Genomic DNA, 12,400 nt, shown 5'->3' with positions numbered 1-12,400 from the left:
TATAACATATTTATGAAATAAAACCCTGGTATAAGAAAAAAACAAATTAAGAGATTGTCTACTACTGTCAATGCATATTAGCGTATTTTTATAATTGATAATTTTAAGATTATTCAGTTTGGTGTATTAGAGCTATCTCGGATATCCACAATAAGTATTAAGATCTGGAAACTACTGCTGAGAATGATACGTTATGAGAGGAAGTCTGTAGGGTGTTTTTTTTGGGGGGGATAATATAAAATTGTTATAAAGTATTATAGAATGAATGTAATGAAATGAAATTTGTAGTTTTATGTTTTACATTTATTTCCTTTAGACTGAAGGAAACAGATTATTGATAAAAATGAATGATTCTGAAAGAAATTGTTGGATGAGAATGTGGGACAAAAGAGGAGAACGTACGGGTAGGATGTTGATCACAACAACTTCCCGTATCCGCAGATTTAAAAAAAGGGGGAAACCTTTTACTTTAGATGTAAACACTCTACAACAGAGCCACTGTAAACCCATTTATAGAATAAGTATCAATTAACTAAAAGATAAACTTTAAAGGTAGTCAAATACAAAATCGAGTAACGGTCTCATTCCATACGTGTTTTAACAAAATTTGCATACAATTAGAAAGTAATTATAGCTGCTATGTGCAAACTAAAACATAAATTTTATATTGACTTAACCTGTTAAAGAATGAGGCCCTAGCTGTATGTAAAAGACACAAGTTTTTTTTCCCCCTATTTCTAAGTATATCACATTCATGTTTCCCTGTACTTCTCATATACGGAGTTACAGTGGATCAGTGATAGAGCGTTTACCTCTGGTGCATGGGATATCCGGTTTGATCCTCAGTCAAGTGGTAGAAAATATCGTGTCCGTGAATTTTCTTAGGATTCTCCCTTTTTCTCCCATATTCTCATTCCACCAATTTTTCCATCATCATTCACTTGCCTTAACCACTCGTCTCCCTTATTATAAAGGGTTTAATTGTGGAACGTTAAAAGGCAAGATTTCATTTCACTTTCATTTGTACTTTTCACATTATTAATTTCTTCCAGTTTAAGTAAGGCTTCTACTTATTATTCTGAATAGGAGACATTAAGTACTATTTTTATTTTCGATCGAACATTTGTTTATTTACACAGTGCACAAACAACATACAAAGTGTTTATAAAGGAATCCTTATTGTAGGGAAATGTTTCAAAATTTATGATCACTCTTTGAATAAAGAAACAGCTAATCGCTTTACAGAAAAGCTATTGTTCTATACAACTTGAGTTTGTTTTATATCAATTTAGAAATACTATTTTTTTAACAAGTCAAAACTAACTTTTATTATTTCTGATCTATTTTATCATTTCTATTTTGCCTTTCTTTTCGAATTTCTCTGCACCGAACCTTCCTTCCTTTATATGATTTGTTTTGTTGAGTGAGCGGATGAAAGTGAGCTAAATTTTTGTTCACATTCTACATAGCATTGTGCCGTCTATAAGCAAGGCGTGTTCTCTGCGTTTACAGACGGACATCTTGTTGGCGTCTAAGGTGAGTGCGGTATTTTGTAAAATTTAAATCTTGTATAATTTATTTATAATATATTAGTAAATATAGTGATATATTAATCCTTGTCTCTTATAGTGTTAGTAGGATGTTAAAACTTCGAATAATGTTATATTTTAAAAGGAAATTTAGTAAATAGTGGCTTGATTTTTTTTTTCTTCGGGGAAAGCCATTTGCCGGCACAAGGTGAATGTACTAAAACTTCGAATTACTGCGGAGAAAAACTGACAATAAGGTATTTGGTGTTTAAATTAAAGGATTGTTTGGTCCTTGTTAAATAATGCTATAGCAGGATGTTATTATAATATTCATTTCGTTGTGTAAGTAACGTTATTTGCATGCAAATAATTTATGAACAGCTTTTGTCATACATGCGCGTAATATCCAGTACGTAATTTCCGAAGCAGATGCTATTAATAGCGATAGGAGTATTTATGCATACATGTTAAAACGTATGAATAAAGAAGTAGTTATGAGTAAACTTTACAATGCCCGCTCCAGCTGATACCCCTACGCAGACACGAGAAATTGCATTCTATTAATATTAAAAAAAAAAAAAAAACTGTCTCGACTCACGTAGCCTGAGCCTACTTGCTTTATCTTTCTCTACTAAAGCGCGGGGGGACATGGTAATTCCGTGGTGGAACACTTACCTCTGGTGCATGGGGTCTATGGGTTTTCTCAGAGGTCTCAAATTCACACTCCACCAATTATTCCATCATCACTTGGGCCGCGGTGGCTCAGTGGTATAGCGTTCACGTGTGGTGCTTAGGTTCGTTGGTTAGATCCAAGCTTGCGCCAAGTGAACTGTATGGTTGACTAACACCATGTGCGTGGATTTTCTCGGGATTCTCCCGTTGGATGGCATTTAGAATCTCCTAACTCGTTTCATGGTTCCAGAACCGTACCTTGTTTTTGTCTAAATTGTGATAAAGGTAGAAAACAACGAGTCCTGCGGGGTTCCTGGCCCCCTGTGCTCGCTCGGCTATATTTTGTGAAATAACACCGGAGACCTTATATATGCAAAATTGGCTGAGAAACTAGAAGATACCCCTTCCGGGTCCTTCCATTTTTTCTTTTCATTTCTCATCATCGTCGTCTCCTTTAGCCTAGCTGGCCTAATCGTAGGACGTAAAATTTAGATTCCATTTCATTTTTCCATCATCACTTAGCCTAAAGGGCGTAACGTTGGACGTTAAACGGGAACGATTTAGTTTCATTTTTGTTTTTCCTTTTAAAGCTGTTCTACTTATTGATTCGCATCTGCAGCTTGTATTCTGAAGTTCACACAAAGTTTATTAATGAAGGTTTCAATGAAGTTTCCGTTAGGTTAGTCCTACAGACAACCTTCTTCTCGAATGAACTAATTTCATGTCAGTACCAGACCAACAAGAAACACTGAGATTTATTGCTATAACTTATGTCTTTAGTCTTCATCATAGCTTTTCCAGTGACAGACTGCAAATTTGATCTATTGAATGCAGATGACAGCTACCATCCTAATAAGTTTGTTGAATGAAATCACTCCTTCCATTTAAATGCAGTGTGGCCCAAGAATAAGTATACAGCCCTGTGTTGTTCAAATATGTCATTTTACTTTATTTAAATAATAGATTTATTTCGTTCGATCTGTTCCGAGTATAACGGATAAGTGAAAATGTATTAGTAACAAATAATAATGATATAAGCAGTAATAATGATAACAAATAATACAAAGTCACGGCAGGATTCTGGAACACAGGTCCCCCTTCCCGTATAGTTGTAATAAAGACAGAAAGCAACGTGCCCTGCGGGGTTCTAACCCGCCTTCACTCGCTAATGGTCGTTCGGCAATACTATGCGATTTAAATATTAAACTTTGGTACAGAAAGGAACTAACCTACATGGGGGGACCTGTGTTCTAGAACCTTCCCCAAAGTCAATACCTGTAAGGATAATAATATGTAAATAATATAAAATGTTATGAGCCGATCAGTACGGGACTGTATACCTACTTTTGGGCTACCCTGTCTATTGCTATAAGTATTACAAAAGGAATTGGCTTTGCCAGTAATGGCACCTATCTAGTTTCATTGTTACATTGCTTAAGGTGCTATGCACTGAAAATTAATACACTTTCCCCTTGTAGGATAGGATGACTTACTAGCATGGGTTGAAGTGGATCTGAAAAGGTAGGGGGACGGTAGGTAGCAGCATGAATTCACTCCGTTCCCCCTGCCTATCTTTGTCCATTGTAATGTTTTAGGAACTGGGAGGACGGCGTTCCCCCGCATTTTACCCCCCTGCTTAATAGTATAATGCACATCTCTCGTGCAAAAGGTTCTTGGTTTGATTCCGGACACGCGAGCTTGTGGGCAGCTTTGTGTTTGGAGATTTTGTTGGGGTTCTGTTCCGTCACGTTTTCATTCACGAATAATTTCATAGCCAGTCACTTCCATATTTCATCCGTTTCGGTTAGCTTAAAGAACATAAGAGTAGCATCATCACTTGCTTAGAAGGTTATATTCTATTAGAGACTGTAAACTTTTTATTGTTTGTATGCAAAAATGAATTGCTTTCGTTAATCCCCAGCAGTATAAGAGCCGAAGTGGGTGCAGGCCGGCCGTATTTGCAGTCAATGCGCGTATCACGATATTTAGTAGCTCAGAATGTTGGCTGTTAATTAACATACGAATTTCCCTCATGCGGTAGGTTTATATCGTTCTTTGCATGTTTCTATTGTAAAATGGTAGTAAAATTTTACTTATATATATATTTTGTGGCTACACGGTTAGCGTACGCGTCATCGGCACTGGAGACCCGGGTTCCATTCTTGGCGGGAGTTCGTGTGGTTTGGAGTTGAGCTTTAGTTCATATATAGGCCTAACCTTACTGCTGAAAGAGGCTAAGCCCATTGAACCATTAGTATGTCAATCATTTGCCGCAGAATTTCCGTTCTGTAACAGAGATATTTTTACTTCGCGCTGTAGGGGTTAATTATAATTGCGGAGGGCCAATACAAACCATGAAGGTAAATAGGACGTAATGTAACCGGACCTAACCAAGCCAAACCTAACCGGGCTTTATTTATCAAGAAAATATGAACTCTTAGGGAATAATTCTGGCTCCCCGTAAATAGAATTTATGCGCGTTGCAGTGTTTCTACGTTCGAAAATGATGGGTGTAAATCATCATTGGGATGCGTCAGCAAAGTGTCATTCTCCAAAACAGAACCATTAAAGTGGCATTTATTTTGGGAGGTGCCTTTGTGAATGACATCCAGAACAGAATACTATTTGAAAAATTTAGTTCGGGAATCATGCATGACAAATTTTGTTCGCGCTCGATCAGATTTGCTGTAATGATGTTCGACTGTAATCTCGGACAGGAAACAATGCAACTGTGTTCCATGTTTTTGTAGTACATACTCACGTATTAGTACAAAACCAATAATGAAATGTCTTTTTCCATGCGTCAATTAATTGCATATATATAATGCTTAATTTAAGAAAGGATTTTTTAACACTACGTTTGGGTAGTTACACGCATACAAACGAAAGTGTGCATTAGAAAGGGAACAGTATATTTTCTTATAATAATTACAAATACACGAGACTTTTTTTTTTTTTTAAAGAAAAAGAACTACAAATTCTTTACTCAAAAAAGAAAATTACAAAAGATCTACCTCTAGTTTCTGAACACTACAACTGGATAATTACACATAAATACGAAAAATAGTTTAAATTACAAATAAAAATGTGAATAAACAAAAACAAATGATACGCAGTAATATTTACTTCTGCAGTATAAAACCATTATATGTAACGAATATCTGAGATTGGCATTCGCATTCATTTATTTAAATGTTGTCATTTTAGCCTGTTAATTAAGGTTGGTTTAAAGGGAGACGTTTTGGCAATAAATGTCTCTACAGTCCCCATATCTCTCTCATGTATTTTTTACCTTTCACGAAAATTCACGATTTCTCGTACAAATTTCAAACTACATACTTCAAATTTTTAGAGAAGGAACTTTATAACCTATCGAAGGCAACAATCCTTGCCGATTTTTTTGTTTAGAATTTTCTTCATTGTTGAAATTGGATATTCAAATCTTTAACAATATACTCTTTCAACAATGAAGAAAATTCTAAATAAAAAATCGGCACGGATTGTTGCCTTTGATAGGTTAAGAAATTCCTTCTCTATAAATTTGAGGTCTGTAGTTTGAAATTTGTAAGAGAAGTCGTGAATTTTCGTGAAAGGTAAAATATACATGAGAGGGATGCGAAGACTTTGGTGACATCTATTGGCAAAACGTGTCCCTTTGAATCGTTCATTCTTCACTCCATTTTAACTTCCATGTATGATAATAGATGCAGATAAACTCGTCAGCTAAAGAAAAACTGGAATATATATATGCCGTTTCACCCCTACTGGATTTAATTCTATTTCTGTATTCACAAGCAAATTTATCTTGCTAGTAGGTTTTGGCCACTACGGAGTAGGATTAAGTTTCTTTTTCACTTTGTAACATGAATCTCGTCGTCATTTATTATAAATTTCTTGCAAATTTCTAAAAATGGAAAGACTTGGAACTGGTGACGAAATGAAAATAAATAAGTCAAATCGGTTTTACGTGGATTATAATTTTCTTTTAACCCTTTTGACTGCTGTGTTAACGTGGACATTGTAGACTGAAGGTCTGCTCGTGCATATACCAAAAATGTTGAAAATCAGTCGAAAAGTTTCTGCGTGATACAGTTGAATTAGGATTTTAAGCCTGATTACTCACTTGACTCCTTTGTTTCCCGCGTCAAAATAAATAGACCTACTTATAATTGAATTTTGCCACATACTTCTTTATCATGTGTCCCGCGCAAAGATAAGTACAAGCCCATGTAAATTTTCCAAGGTTGATTTGTGGCGAAAGTATCTCGAAGTGGTTAGTTCGTATTGTATAATGCTACCCATACGTCCTTATTTCAGGCCCCTTTCATTTCTTATGCGCATTTGTTCACCACACCAAAAATAAAATACATGTAAAGAAACATTCCCAGGCCTACCTGCGTGTCAGCGTTGGACCAAATCGGTAATTCCTACTTTGTAGGCCACTAGATTCTCGAAATTTAATTGCCTTTTCGTTTTCAGATTTTTTTAAAAAGTAAAATTGTTTAAGTTGTCTCCTTAGTATAAAATGTGTGTGTCTGTGGACAGAATTTCACATAGAAAAGAGCATCGAGACGCACCAAATTTGATACACACACAATCATCCCAGATCTAATTGTGTAAGAAACAGTTTTATCGACTCGGGGAAGTCAAAAGTTATGAACGTTTCTTACCGGACTATTTCTATAAACGGTTGGCCCCGCGTAGAAAAACGCTCGCGCGCTCACCTTTCGTGTAGTCGGTTCCTGGTTCTATTCCTGGTGGAGGGCACGCTGGTTCAGTGGTAAAGCTTTCACCTCTGGTGTATGGGGACCCTGGTTCGATCCCAGCTCGCGCCAAGTGAGCTTTGTGGTGGACAAACACCATGTGCGTGGGTTTTCTCGAGTTTCTCCCGTTTCCTCCCACTTTCTTCATTCCACTATTTCATTCATTTCTCATCATTGTCTCCTTTAGCCTAGCCGGGATAATCGTGGGACGTAAAACTTCATTTTCTATTCCCGGTGGGAACACTTGTTCGAAAAGGTGTAGAAATCTCTCCAGCTTAGCCATACTGAATGATTTTTTTCCTGAATTTTTGCACCAGACAAATACCGGGATGAAAGCTAACAAAGTTCCAAGGCTCCGTCCTCGCTTCCGCGGGTAGTGCTATCACCAAGGGAACAGACTAAGATAATCATAGTTCAGAAATTATAATTCCTAATTTTAATTTGTAGGAACACCTTGTCAGTACATAACAGTAGAAAATAAATAACCGGGAAATTGGATGTAGACATTCGTCGCCCTCTTTTTATCCAGGTTTTGAATTGGGATCGAGCAGTGACAAGTGCTTACTAGTTTCAAATATTAATAGTTTCATTGATTGGTTCTTGAATTATGTCAAATTAGCAGAGATTTTTTAACTCATTCAATATATTCAGTTGACATAGCATATCTTAATATGGAAAAATGTCTAATTCGCCCTATAGAAGTCCAAAGTCTTCTTTTAAATAAAGTAAGTCTCATTTTGCAATGTGAAACTACGGCAAACTTCTGAACTATACGATTTCAGTACTCAGCTTAAATTAGTACGTTTAAGACCGATTCCATTTCAAATCGTTCAGGCAAACCACAATTGGTCCCCATCATAGTCTCAGATTTCATTTATTATTTTTATATGGGATCTATATGCAATATTATTAGACCCATATTTTTTCTTTGTGCTGAAAAAAATTTTTCCTTCGATATACAGCCTTCCAAAATGGCTGCCCTCCTCTCGGATTGCTCGAAAAACTGAAAAACATGTCAAATTAAAAGTTTTGTTGTAGAGAACATAATCGCAATAGCAGGAAGAGTATAAAGTTGTATGTTTCGTTGCAGGGTCAAAATTCGTCTATTGGTCCAATAGGAATCGCGCAATGTTGCCAACTTAGAAATTTTTGCTAACTTCAAACATTTTTTTTCTGTCCTCACGAGCAATAACAACCATCTGCTTCTAGCATCGAAATCTACTCCATAAGGTCTCTTAAAAATTGTAAAGGACTTACGTTTCTGATTATTACATCCCACGTTATAGCATCATGAAAAGCTGAAAATTTCATTACGACACAATGTTTGGACGCCATTTTCCCAAAAACCCACCTTTTAAAAATTTTATTTTTTTTTTACATGTATTGGAGAAGTACCTAACTATTTAATATCAGTTAACCGTTCATGCGGCTGCAGTCCCTAAAATTCGCAATTATTGAAATTTCTATTTTTGTTCTTGAAATGTAAATATTTCCTATGGGCATTTAGGTCCTATACACGAGGCGAGTTTGAAAGGGAGTATGAAATTTTTGAGAGATGAATCCTGACATCAAATTTAGTTTGAAAAGTTTCTATAACCATGAGTCGAATTCCGCTTAGTTTTCGAGTTACAGGGGTTCCAACTCAGGACCCAAAATCGGCTGGCGACAATGTAAAATAAAATATAAATTTCGCGTTAAATCAGAAACTGTGTGTTAAAGTTATGATGAAGTTCAGAAAGTTGATTTGCATCAATATGATAATTTTTACGTACGTTGCAATTCGGTTGGCAGTGTTGCCAACTTGGTAGAACTTTTGTTTCCAAATATGACTACGTGGTTTTTATTTGATATTTGGTATTCATTAATGATTGTACACATCACATGAAGCACAATTTTCCACACATCACCATAGTTTTCGAAAACTTACATGTATGTCATTAAAAGGTTTTATCTCATGTGTTATTGATAGTTTGCAACATTAGGTGTGAATTTCACTTGATGTTTGCCATCATTATTAAAACCAAAATGTCGAATAAAAATTACGTCTGTGTAAGTTGTAATAATAATAATAATAATAATGAAGATGATGATGATTTATCTTTTATTATTGCAAAACCTGTCGTAACTTCACGAAACAGTTATTACGTGATTCACTGTCGTGAACATTTTCCTAGTGTTCTCTGGAACCATGAAAATTGTTTGTACTGGTAACAATATTGTAGTGCACTAGTTACAGTGTTTGTGTGAATAACAATGGAGAAGTCCTATTACAGTAAGGATCGTATTGAATGTGTTGATTATTCTAAAAGGTATAAGATAATTGTGTACAGAAAGAATTCTTGACAAACATTTTATCTTGCGGTAAAATATATGTATTGTGTACAGCGCGTCTGCCAAAACATAGTATTAGGAGAGGATGATTATTTGTGTAAAGGGTGCTTTGAATATTTACCGTGAACAACGTGAATGTCTGAGATATTGTTGACCACGAAAGAAGGTGTAAATATGAAATTATGCACCAGCAAGATAAAGAATTTGTTCCTCTGAATGTAGATTTGGAAACCATTAACCAGACAGTTAGCATGCCAAACCTGAATGTGTCGCTATTAAAAACAGCCGTTATCGGTGAAACCTAGGCTACGGTGAAGGATTTACCTCTCAAAATTTTTCATACTGCCTTTCAAATCGCCTTGTGTACAGGACACAAATAATCATCCCCCCTAATAGTACGTTTGGGCAGACACGCTGTACGCAATCCATATATTTTACCGCAAGGTAAATTTTTTGTCGAGAATTCTTACTGTGCACAATCCTCTTGTGGCTTTTAGAATAATCAACACATTTAATACGGTCCTCACTGTAATAGGACTTCCCCATTGTTATTCACACAAACATTTAACTAGTGAACTACAATGTCATGCTACCAGTGAAAATTTTCATGATTCCAGAGAACACAAGGACGATGTTCACGACACCGAATCTCACAAACTATCAATAACGCACGAGATAAAATCTTTTAATGAAATACATGTAAGATTTCGAAAACTGTGGTGATGTAGGGAAAATTGTGCTTCATGTGATGTTTACAATCATTAATGAATACAAAATATCAAATAAAATCCACATAGTGTCATTTAGAAACAAATAAAAGTTCTACCAAGTTGGCAACACTGCCAACCGAATTGCAACACACGTAAAAATCATATTGATACAAATCAACTTTCTGAACTCTATCAAAGCTTTAGTATATATAGCTTCTGATTTAACGCGAAATTTATATTTTATTTTCCATTGTCCCGAGTCGATTTTGGGTCCCGAGTTGGAAACCCTGTAACTCGAAAACTAAGCGGAATTCGACTCATGGTTATAGAAACTTTTTTACTGGATTTGATGTCAGGATTCATCTCTCAAAATTTTCATACTCCATTTCAATTCGCCTTGTGTATAGGATCTAAATGCCCATAGGAAATATTTACATTTCAAGTACAAAAGTCGAAATTTCAATAATTAATTGCGAATGTTAGGGGCTGCAGTCGCATGAACGAATAGTTAGGTACTACTCCAATACATGTAAAAAAATCAGATTTTTAGAAGGTGGGGTTTTTGAGAAAATGGCGTCTTATTGAAATTTTCAGCTTTTTCATGATGCTATAACGTGGGATGTAATAATCAGAAACGTGAGTACTTTACATTTTCAAGAGACTTTATAGACTAGATTTCGATGCTAGAAGCAGATGGTTGATATTGCTCGTGAGGACAGAAAAAAATGTTTGAAGTTAGCAAAAATTTCACCAAAGTTGGCAACATTGTGAGTGAATTGCGCGATTCCTATTAGACCAATAGACGTATTTTGTCCCTCTACCGAAACATACAACTTTGTACTCTTCCTGCTATTGCAATTATGTTACTAACTACACTCGTTTCTCTACAACAAAACTTTTAATTTGACATGTTTTTCAGTTTTTTCGAGCAATCCGAGAGGAGGGGAGTCATTTTGCAAGGCTGTATATCGAAGGAAATTTTTTTTTCAGCAAACAGAAAAAATATGGGTCTAATAATTTTGTATGTAGTTTCTTATTTTAAAAAATAAAATAAATCTGCGATAGTCGTGTGGACCACCCTGGACGATTTGAAATGGAATCACTGTATAACTACTGGTTGCATTAGAGGAATAAGATCAAATATTAGAACCTTTTCCTCGGGCGCTGGACGAATATTAAAAATCCATCAGACCTGCTCGCCATTGTTTTTGTTCTATGGCATTAATGTGAACTACGTCAAGATTGAATAGAGGGTTATGGGAAGAAAGAGAACATACCCTTGGGACGCCGAATCGATTGCAAGAAAACCGCTTCTCAATCTCTCTTAGTTCTTGTTCTGTAAAAATCAGTGTTAAAACCGAAAGTATTAGTAAAATAGCTCATAGCGAGTCACTTTTTTGGGAGGTAAAGTGACTTTTTCGTGTGATTTATGTTTTGCATTGGCAGTTTTCTAAGAAAATTATTTAAAAAATAAATGGAAAAGGCAGAGCCTTGTTACTCATTACTCTTCTGAAAGCTTTAGTACTTGCTGCCACATGTGTGAAACAGGCAGTTTTATTCTCACTTCAGCTTATATTCTTTCTAAAGTACAGTGGATGGTTGGTGGATACTTAAGCTCTCCAGGTAGGGTTGAGAACCTTTCTGTGTCTATTCTTTCTTCTATCATAATACTCTTTTAGTTTTCTCTCGTAATAGTTAACGCTCCGCTCAGCGTTGTGTGTATATGTGTATTTGTGAGATTCATCTTGTGTTATCAGGGTGCCTATTGGTAACGAATGTCACGAAATTTAGCTTTTGGGTCTTTTTAACTGTACAAATGTAAGTACCGGTACAGATTGGAAAATTTTGTTCTATAAAGCGTCAAAATTTACTACGAAAATTGTCTGTGGTCGGCTTTAGACGCTATTAAATCGCATGGATGAAAATTCGGCCTAATTCGCACCCAAATTCACTCTTGAGAGTGTTACGAAATTTTATAATTTGGTAAAGAAAGAGTCACGAAATTTCATTTTGGAATTTTAATAGACACCCTGGCCAAAGATCTAAGTACAAAAATACAGCCTCATGATAAATAAAATATGCACAATAGAACCGGAGACCTAACACAGGTCTGGTAAGTTTACTGTTCCGGTGCATTGACCACAACTGCCCAAACACAGACCAGAGGGATTAGGTAAGTCTAGTATATGTGGGCAACCCAGTTACTATATTACTGAATACCTCTGACGGTTGAATTATAAATGGACGAAATAATTTCGTACATCGATTCCTCTATAGAGATGCAAATTCTCAAGAGTGAGAAGATAGGTAAAGGTCTGGACAACGTTGTGATTAACTCACGAAGACGGTGAGTATGAGACCTGAGTTTGATTCTTGGTTTAGTCGTACATTCTCA

The 12,400-nt window shown here is 35.8% G+C and overlaps 1 protein-coding gene across 2 annotated transcripts in view; it reads left to right on the top strand.

Annotated features, from left to right (window-relative positions):
- The first annotated feature begins 1,388 nt into the window (after positions 1-1,388).
- Pep (Protein on ecdysone puffs) overlaps positions 1,389-12,400 on the top strand; it is a 70,690-nt gene continuing 59,678 nt past the window's right edge. For both annotated transcript variants that reach the window (XM_081764476.1, XM_081764475.1), the window contains exon 1: positions 1,389-1,536. The gene's annotated coding sequence lies outside the window, so the exon portion shown is untranslated. The remainder of the gene's footprint in view (positions 1,537-12,400) is intronic.

The sequence above is a fragment of the Thermobia domestica genome, chromosome 7, assembly GCF_964235325.1.
Source record: "Thermobia domestica chromosome 7, izTheDome1.hap1.1, whole genome shotgun sequence".
Classification (NCBI taxonomy): domain Eukaryota; kingdom Metazoa; phylum Arthropoda; class Insecta; order Zygentoma; family Lepismatidae; genus Thermobia; species Thermobia domestica.
The sequence above is the reverse complement of the archived record's forward strand: the minus strand, read 5'-3'. Positions and strand labels throughout refer to the sequence as shown.